The following is a 10,492-nucleotide window of genomic DNA, read 5'->3' on the forward strand; positions in this document are numbered from 1 at the left end:
AAACCGTCATGCACACTGACAAAAATACCCACCACTCCCCCATGGCTTCGCCTCCAAGACTCGGCACAAGAAAAATAAAATGATAATAATACAGGTTCTAAACTGGGTTGGGGCGACACTCCTCTGCCATAGCTGAGGAGCCGCCGCTGCTCTGAAGTCGTGTGTGCGGAAGTAGACTTGTATCAGAGGTAGAAGCTGCAACGGACAGACATCAAGAAACTTTAAGGGCATGACCAGCTGGCAAGTGATGAATGAGTAACCAACCACACACCAGAGGGTGGCACACAAGGGAGCACAGTAGTGAGTCAGTAACGAGGAGACCCTCAGTAATTGGTGGTGAATTTCACTCTGTGGAGCACAATCTCACTCACATTTTCATGTGTTACTTCCTGAAGCACAGACTCACTCATTTGATGAAAGTCCCACACTACGGTACACAGCCTAACTTATTTGCTGATAGTACCACATCATGGTTCAAAGCCTCACTCGTTTCAGTCTTAATCCTTGGAGCACAGACTCACTCAGTGGCACTGAGCTTCATTCGTTGGTGCACAATGCCATTTATTGGTTGTGAGTCTCAAACTTTGGAACACGGTCCTTCTCATTGGATGTAAGTTTCATGTTGTGGTTGCCTTCACTTCAAGTCCACACCTGAATGTGCATTTGCTATATATGCCTGCAAATCTAGGCAAACAATCTTGGGGGCATATCAACAACAACCGGCGATAATTATCGCTGAGCGCACTTAGCACTCGGATAATTATCGCCGGCTAGCGCCGATTTTTATCGCTGAGATAGCGTGCTCTTAGCAACGCTTATCTCATCGGCGAGAAAAATCCTAGCGCTAACTGGCTAACGTGAGATTACCGCTGGAAACCCAGCGATAATCTCACGTTAGCTAGTTGATAGGGACTCACAAATTTAGCCATGATATCCTCCTTCCATAGGATATCATGGCTAAGTCAGTCCTGAAGCAGGTGTTAGGAAAGTAGCGATAACAGGTGTTATCGCTACTTTTCCTGACGCTATGCTTCATAGCGTGGGGCTTGATGATAGGATAAATGTCGCTTAGCGACATTTCTCCTATCATGTCTGGTCAGGAACGCCCACTTTGCATCTCATTAGAGATGCAAAGCTGGGCGTTAGAAATCCCCATGCTAAAGCAAGGTTTCACGCGTTAGCGTGACCTTGCTAATATAGCGATAAAATCATCGCCGCTTTTCGGCCTAAAACGGCCGCCAAAGCGGCGATAATTTTTTATCGCCCTGTTGTAAATATGCACCATAGTTCCTAAAGGTAAGTCACATTTCTTGGAGTCTCACATCTGACTTGCACACTAAGGGGCACATGTATCAATATTTCACGCAGTGCAGTGCAGCTAACCACCTTGCAGCACTCTGTAAAAGGAAAAGAGAAGGAATGCACCATATTTAACATCATACCATGGTGCAAGGGTGCCCACGTTGTAAGCAGGATTGTTTTTGTACAGGAAGGTATACCTTACTGCACAAAAACACTCCTCTGAGGCATTTTCCTCTTTATATGTGTGCTGCAGAATGCAGCACACATAGAAACAAACAAGGTAAAATAAAGATATTGCTCCTCGTTACTCCTCACCTGGGAAGGTGCAGCCTTTTGAAGCATTCTCAGGTGAACCAGTAATGGTAAATCTGGGAATGCGCCAAAAGCCATGGGTAGATGCATGGGAATACCCACACTCCACCCATGGAACGCCTCCCTGGACAGAGTAACTCAACACAGCGATTTGCAATGCATTTTGTTACTCTAGATTTATCAAGCCACTCAGGGCTGCGCAAGGTGGCCATGTGTGCTTTTATAAATCTGACTTAGTAGTTGCGTCGCCCTTGCGGCTCCTTGCGATACACAAGAGCGACACAACTCAAGGATAAATATGCCCCTAGCGATTTTTATTCATAATCTCTCACATCTAACTCCTTTTTCCTGAGGTCTCTGGTGAAGCCTTGCATAGTACCCTGATGAATATGAATCTATCTGCAGAGTTGGAAGTAGTGAAACAGCTGAAAGACCAAGGGCATGTTTTCAAGAAAACACTTGTTTTAATTGCAAAAATGCAGAAGGGAAGAATGAAACAAACATTATTAGAACACAGGGAGCTGAAAGATCAAAAAACACAGATAGGGGACACAGACAGCATGAAGATAGAATTTGAAAAAAAAATAAAGAGTATCCAAACAGGTGCCGGCAAGCCTGGAAATTACAAGCCTGGAGCACAGTTCGGATATCGGCAGCAGTGCAGGCAAATGACAGCAAGTAAGGTGGAGAGTACAGTGTTGTGGTGGTGGAGATGAGACGAACAACCCAGACAAAAAAAGCAACCAGCAACTGCCAACACAATAGCAGCTCCAGAGTGCAGGAATGGGTGGAGGAAGTAAATTCAGAGGATACTGGCTGGTGGTGAAAAGACGAAAGGCAGTGGGACAGGAACAATTGTGACCCTTGACAGAACATGATGTCCACAATAAAACAAAAACTGGCATACCCAATAGGTCTTGCCAATGTAAGAGCTATTGACTTTGCCAATGCTTTTTAGCCATGTTATACACCAGTGTGGCTGCTGTTCAGCATGGCTAAAAGTGAGTGGCATAGAGAAGAGCGATGGGGAGTGTCTTGGAGTGGATTGGCTGAAGAGCGAATTAGAGTATCACAAAGTAGAGAGGCAGAGTGTCTTGTATTGGAGTGGCATAGAGTGCTGTTGCGTAGCTTGGTGTACAGTGGAGTGGCGTAGAGTAGAGTGGACTGGACTGGTATAGAGTGCAGTCATATAGAGTGTTGCAGCGTAAAGTGGTGTAGAGTGCAGTGTTGTAGATTGCAGCGGCATAGAATTCCGCAATGTACACTGCGGCGTTGTAGAATGCAGTGGCGCAGATTACAGTATTGCATAGTAGAGGGCAGTGGGATAGAGTGCAGTGCTTCAGAATAGAGTAGAGTAGTGTAGAGTGGTGAAGAATGTAGTGGTGCAGAGTAGTGTGTCATAGAGTTCAGCAGCATAGATTGGCATAGGATGGTGCAGAGAAGAGTGGTGTAGAGTGATCAGTGTAGAGTATAGGGCCGTAGGGTGCAGTGACCTGCAGTGCAGTGGCATAGAGTTGAGTGTTGCAGAGTAGAGTGGGGTAGAGTTCAGTGTCGTAAAGTGCAGTGTTAAAGAGTAGAATGTCATAGAGTGCAGTGGTGTAGAGTGCATTTGTGTTGAGTGCAGTAGAGCAGAGTGCAGTGCATAGAGTAGAGTGGCATTGAGTACAGTTGCCTAGAGTAGAGTGGCATAGAGTGCATTACAATGAAGATGAGTGGATTGGCGTAGAGCAGAGTAAACTGGTGTAGAGTGCATTGGTGTAGAGTATTGCAGAGTATAGTGGCATAGAGTGCAGCTGCATAGAATTCATCGACGTACAATGCAGTGCCTCATAATACAGTGGCATAGATTAGAGCAGTGGATAATAGAGTGCTGTAGCATAGGGAGCTGTGGTGCAGAGTAGAGTGGCATTGAGTGCAGTGGCCTAGAATACAGTTGCATAGGGTGCAGTGGTGCAGAGTAGAGTGGCCTAGAGTAGAGTGGCACAGAGTGCAATGGCATAGAGTGCAGTGACATAGTGTGGTTTAGAGTAGAGTGGCATAGAGTGTAGTGTTGCAGAGTAGAGTGGCGTAGAGTGGCATGGAGTGCAGTAGCATAGAGTGGTGCACAGAATTGTGGCATAGAGTGGTGCAGAGTAGAGTGGCGTAGAGTGGTGCAGAGTAGACTAGTGTGGCGTAGAGTGGAGTGGCGTAGACTGGAGCGCTGCTGACTGCAATCGCAGAGAGTGCAGTGTTGCAGAGTAAAGTCGCATAGATTTCAGTGGCAGAGAGTTCAGTGTTGCAGAGTAGAGTGTTGTAGTGTACTGTGATGTAGAGTGAAATAGAGTAGAGTGGGGCAGAGAGGAGTGGTACAGAGTGCAGTGGCTTAAAGTGCAGTGGAGCAGAGTGAAGTGGCACAGATTGGCACAAACTGCAGTGGTGAAGAGTGCAGTGGTGTAGAGTAGATTGTTTCAGAGTAGAGTGAAGTGGCATAGAGTGGATTGGTGCAGGGTAGAGTGAGGTGGCATAGTGTGGAGTGGTGCAGGATTGAGCGCAGTGGTGATGAGTAAAGTGGCATAGAGTAGTGGTGTAGAGTACAGTGGCATAGAGTACAAGTGTAGATTAGAGTAGCATACAGTGGATTGGCATAGAGTGCAGGGGCATAGAGTAGAGTGGTACAGAGTAGAGTACATTGTGTAGAGTGTATTGGCATAGAGTGTAGTGGCATAGAGTGAAGTGGCATAGAGTGGAGTGATGTAGAATGGAGTGACAGAGTGGAGTTGTGCAGAGTAGAGTGGAGTGGACTAAACTGGAGTAGTGTAGAGTGCAGTAGCAAAGAGTACAGAGGTGTAGAGTGGCATAGAGTGCATTGGCACAGAGTAAAGTGGTGTAGAATAGAGAGGCGTAGCGTGCAGTCACGCAGAGTGCAGTGGCGTTGTTTATGGTGGATGGTGCAGAGTAGAGGGCATTGGTGTGGCATGGTGCAGAGTAGAGTGGAGTAGTGTAGAATGCATGGTGTGCTAGCACATTTCTATTACAGCCACCACATTTTCAATTGAAATCACCATTACATTTGCACAGGCACACATTTTCATTGATAGAATCTTACAATCTTACAGCTAATGTGATGTAAATGTCATCACCTAGTGTACTGATTTGTTGTGATCATTTTAAATTATTTGTTTCCACCGCATTTCAGAATTACCACAAAACATGCTACATTTAGCCTTTCTTAATTCTAAAATATCTGCAAAATTCATTAACATTTACATTTTGTTGTGTGCTAGAAAACAAATTGCATCGTGCAGCCTTCCTCAAGCACGCCCTAAGCCAGCATGATTGTCATATAAACCCTCTCGCTTTGAAGTCAGAGAAAGAAAAGCAAACACCAAGTTTGCTGGAAGAGAGAGCCTGACATTTGTCCTCTGTCTTAGAATGCACAGCAAATGTGACAAGATAAGAACAAGGTATAAAGGTCTGTTTACAGAAATCGAGCACTGGTGAAGGAAAATAGTAAATAGGGTTTGGGCAAGGGAAGGGACGAACTCGGGCTGGACAGCCTAAAACAAATTGAGCCAGCAAGCAAATGTGAGTTACAAACCACAAAGCCAATGGTAAACATCAGAAGGAATGCATTCCCAGGGAACTTTTCCAAATTTCTCTAAGGAGTCGTTAGAGCAAACCATGCAGCTGGGCTGTCTGGTGGGCTTCGACATAAAAAAGGAGTGCTGAAAAAGGAATCAGAGACAAGTAGTAAGAAAGGTGGAGGTAGTGTAAATGGGTGATCGCTGGGACTTGTATCAGCCTATACAATGCAGACGAAGCTATACTGGGCCTCTAGGTATGTATCTTTACAGAGCTTTGTAGGCAGCTGAAAATATCATCTATGAGAAGAGACAAGTGTATTCGGGATCTGGATAAGGAAAAAATACAGAATCAGTGTTACTGTAGATCAAGAGAAAGATTAGTGATTTTCCAGAGCAGGGCTATGGATGTTCAGGAGCAGCATTAGGTATATTCAGATTTTTGAGAAGCAAGATTCTTGGTATTCAGAAAATCATTAGATGGTCAAAATATTCCATTCAAATTCATTTCCAATGCATCTATAAGGTGCCAAACAAAACAAAGGACATTGACCAGGGACCTGAAAAAGCAGAGGTAAAAAACTCGAAAATACAGAAATAAATGCACCTCCGCTCTTTGTCTGAAGGACAAGAGGTTGTCAACCCTACAGATAGCCGTAAGTAGCCAAATGGAAGAAAGAACTTGTGCCCACTAGTTTCTTGCATTTCAAGATAAGTACTTCTCAAAAGGTTTAATTCTGAGAGAGAAGGTATTTCATTAGTTGAGGGAATTCCATGCTATGCACACATGCTTTTTCTAGGTGTCTTGTTCCCAATGCACACTTCTGGTATTGCAAAATCTGTCAGTAGTGTAATAAACTAGGAAACAGAGCATTTTAGTGTGGTTTGGTTTCCCTGAGAACAGATGGGATACAATAGCTTAATCCAGAATTCCTTAAACAGCAAAATAACCAGTTATAACCAAATTGACATGACAAAACAATCTAAATGAACTCTGATCATTTCAGCCAAGCCTATTTCAACATGACTAGCTCAGAGGAACACAGCACTTCTTAGGTGGCCGCTGTGAAATGAAAACATCTAGGGCCATATAGCTCATGAGGACTGTTAAGTACCAAAACACTTCTTCACGGTTGACCCAAAGACCCTTCTCTTGTCAATCAGCAAATCAAAAAAAAGAAGAAGAGCAAGGGTGTCAAAAGCACCTGAAAGCCCCACTCGGATCAATATGACTACTTAATAATGATCTAGGTCTTCAAGGAGATCACCCAGTATATCTACTAAGCAAACTCCATTCCTCACCCTGGATGGAAGCCAGACTGTTAGACGCAAAGTCTTAAATGGTGACGAATGTAGGACTGACCTTAAAATGCTGTCACCCTCCAAGCAGTGGTAGATAGAAAGGAAATGTTTGAGATAGAGTCATAGCTAATGAATTCTCTTGGTCCAAACCAGTGCTTAATTTTAGCCGGTGGTTTCGGAGGCTCTGCACCAGCACTTAATTCTCAACACCGACGCTTGTGACAGTCTGCCACAAGGTGGTGCTGTCTGGCTAATTTAGAGATGGCCACAACAACAGTTAATTATTAATTCAAAATACAATTAAAATTACTATTACCTGCTGCCCAAGCCATTCTTATAGCTCTAGGTGCCTGAATAGTCTGAATTGTCACACTTGTAGGAGTATAACGGTTAGTAGTTGTGTTGTTAGTATCATTGGCAGCACAGCAGGGGCAATGTGTAGTGCAGGCTGCAGTGACTTCCTCATGAGAGCTCTGGCACTAATGTTATTTACAAATTCAGCACTGGTCCAAAGAGATTATTTTTTACATGAAAAGTAAGTTATGATTTATAAGACAAAAGTACACAATAAGCAGTTGACAACTCAGTTAAAATTGTAGCAAAGGTATCTACCAACTTCTTGATGACAGAACTATGGCGTAAGTCTCCTCCACAGGAAGAGGCTATAGAAGAGCCGAATACAAAATCAATTCCTCCAGAAAAATATTGAAAAATGTCAACTCATGATTATGATTCCTTTTACCACAGATAAACTGGCTGCCTCAGCCCACATCAGGGAACAAAAATAAGGCGATGCTTGGAATGCTTGAATTAATCTCTGCCATTGGCAATTCCTCGTTCTGCATCCCAATCCATTGTTTTTCACCTACCATGCCACGACCGTTTGGACCCACCATTTACAAACCAGGACTAGTTTCACCCTTGTGAGGGTTCACCAGCCAGGTATAGCTTGGTGCCAGTGGCTTAGCGAGCACGGACCCATGCCTGGGCTTCCCGTCACACTTAGGGCAATTTCACCCATCCATCATTTTTTTTATCCTTAAGTGCGATGTCCTAACTGGCATGGGTTAACCTGGATGTGGGTCCCATGCACACTGTGGCACTGGAACCAAGCTATACCTGATGATGAGCCCTAAAAGGGGGAAACCAGCCTTTGATTGCCAGCTGAGGGAGGACCTGGCCTCGCAGTTCGGGCTGGACTGTTCCTATTGGATCAAGGTCAAGACTAATTTGCATATGGCGGGGTCCAACCAGATGTAGCATCGTGTGCAAAATAACGATGGACTGGAATGAGGCACTGAGTGATTACCAGCGGTTGGGATTAATTCAAGCATTCCACTTCAATACTATAGCGACATGGCACAACAGAATTGCTTCCTGCTACATCAGACTCATATTGTCAAGTCCAGATTTTAGCAATCTTATCATAAAAGACAAGTGAGAAGTTGTAAATCCAATTATGGGAGACAGTGATGTGAATGGTAGGCTCATCTAACAGTTTATGGACTAGAGAGATATACTTGGACCCATCAGAGACATTAGTTGTGGCACAGAATGTTGTTGCTAGTGTTCCAAATCTGGGCCCAGATTCACCAAAAGGTCATGCAATGCAGCAAGACAACTGCTCTCTCCCAGCGCTGGTGCACTCTGTGCTGCCTAGTGCCAATGCAGGCACCCTTGTGCCATGGTGCAAGGGTGCCTGCGTTACAGGCAGGATTGGTTTTTTGAAGGAAGGTATGCCTTCCTTCCCAAAAACAATCCTTAAAGGCACATTCCTCTATGTATCTGTACTTCAGAAAGCAGCATACATACAAAGAGGAAGTAGCAAGGGGAAATAAATATATTTCTCCTCATTATGCCTCTGCTCTGGATGGCATACTATTTTGACGCATTCCCTGCTTTACTATTCATAGTAAATCCATGGGTGGATGCGTGAAAAAACCCACACTCCACCCATGAAAAGTCTTCTCAATGCTGAGTAATGCAAGTCAGTGAGTTGTGCTGCCATGCTTTACTGTACATTTACTAAGCCATGGAAGGTAGCTTTGTTTGGCTTAGTATATCAGACGTATGGGGTTGCTTTGCCTTGTGCCGCTGCAACGTGATGTAAGGCATAGCAAGCCCTTAGTAAATCCGGACCCTTGACTTTTGGTTCTGTTGATCTGATTAAAGGTTAAGAGGTTTTAAATCAGTCCTGTTCTTCTGCACCAGATAAATCAACCTTTCCCCATCAAGATATCATTCACATTAGGGAGCGTAAGAAAGATTGCTTATCTAGAGACCAAAACCAGTCAGCTAGCTTTGAGAACAGCTATATCAGTACTATGCAAACCCACAAACTCAAAAAGGTATACAGCATTTTCGCTCAAAGCTCAGTACTTGACCAAAGCTCTTATGAAGCCAACAGCATCCACACACTGTGTAATATTCAGGCCAGAAGGAGTTCCACTCTTGCACTGACATCAGATATGTTAGGGAACTCGTATTTCTGATATTTGTCTTCATTTATTTTGAAGCCTTATTGCCATAAACCAGAAGCGGTGTTGTGGGGGTACATGAAGAGAGTGTGTTTAAGAGCCATCATCACCTAGCTACCCATTATGACACCTGTAGGAAATTGGGTTACTAGTTGAGGCCGGTGAAACCCTACTCAGGCAGAAACCACAATTCTTGTCAGGGTAAAAAACAAGCAAACCCCAAATTAACCTGTGCTTAATCCCTCTGGTTGCTTGGTCACAAAAGCAGTCAGGCTTAACTTAAATGCAATGTATAAAGTATTTGTGCAGCACTTTAAATAGTAGCAAGTGAAAACACTACACCAGAAAAATCCCATTCCGCTTTACAAATTATTTGAGACCAGAACTACAAAAATCTAATCAATAGAATTGGAGACATGCAATTTTAAAGATTTAGGCATATCAACAACGAGGTGATAGAAAATTATCGCCGCTTTTGCGGCCGTTTTCTGCCGAAAAGCGGCAATAATTTTATCGCCTAATTAGCAAGGTCACGCTAACGCGTGAAACCTTGCTTTAGCATACGAAATCTTAACGACCAGCTTTGCATCTCTAATGAGATGCAAAGTGGGCGTTCCTGACCTGACATGACAGGAGAAATGTCGCTAAGCGACATTTCTCCTTTCATCAAGCCCCACGCTATGAAGCATAGCGTCAGGAAAAGTAGCGATAACCCCTGTTATCGCTACTTTCCTTACGCCTGCTTTAGGACTGACTTAGCCATGATATCCTATGGAAGGTGGATATCATGGCTAAGTTTGTGAGTCCCTATCAACAAGCTAACGCCACATTTCGTGAGATTATCGCTGGGTTTCCAGCGATAATCTCATGTTAGGCAGTTAGCGCGAGGATTTTTATCGCTTTTGAGATAAGCGTTGCTAATAGCACGCTATCTCAGCGATAAAAATCCACGCTAGCCGGCGATAATTATCCTAGCGCTAAGTGAGCTTAGCGATAATTACCGCCGGTTGTTGTTGATATGCCCCATAGTGCTTAAAAGCACTATGGGTCATCGGGTCACACCGGACTGGGACAAAGTCACAAGTTTAGGCAGACCTCAATGGAGCATGGGCCGGATACTGGGACCAAGTTAGGCCTGCTAAGCAAAGTACGTTAAATCCCAGTTGCGGAGCATTATTAGATCCCACGTAAAGGATGTATCACAGAGCAGTGGTTCCAATGGGCTGCAAGGCTGAGATACAAAGCCTTGCATCAAGATGCATAGCACAGCTGCAGTTCTGTCGAGCTGCAGGGCTGCGATGCGAGGTCCTTTGTTGAGTTGTGTGACGCAGCAGCTGTTTCGATCAGCTGCAGTGCAATGTGTCACACTGTTTCAGTTTTGCTAGGACCACACCCCGGCTAACAGGACACCGTCAGGCCCACTTCCAAGCATCCAGAACTGGGGGGTGGAAGGCTCACAGCAGACAGAGGTTCAAGGTGTTTGGAGCCTTTTCTGTCCCTGAGGCTCTGATCAGAAAGCCAGCCAACTAGCCGTGGAGT

This window comes from Triturus cristatus, chromosome 4_1, assembly GCF_964204655.1.
Source record: "Triturus cristatus chromosome 4_1, aTriCri1.1, whole genome shotgun sequence".
NCBI lineage: Eukaryota > Metazoa > Chordata > Amphibia > Caudata > Salamandridae > Triturus > Triturus cristatus.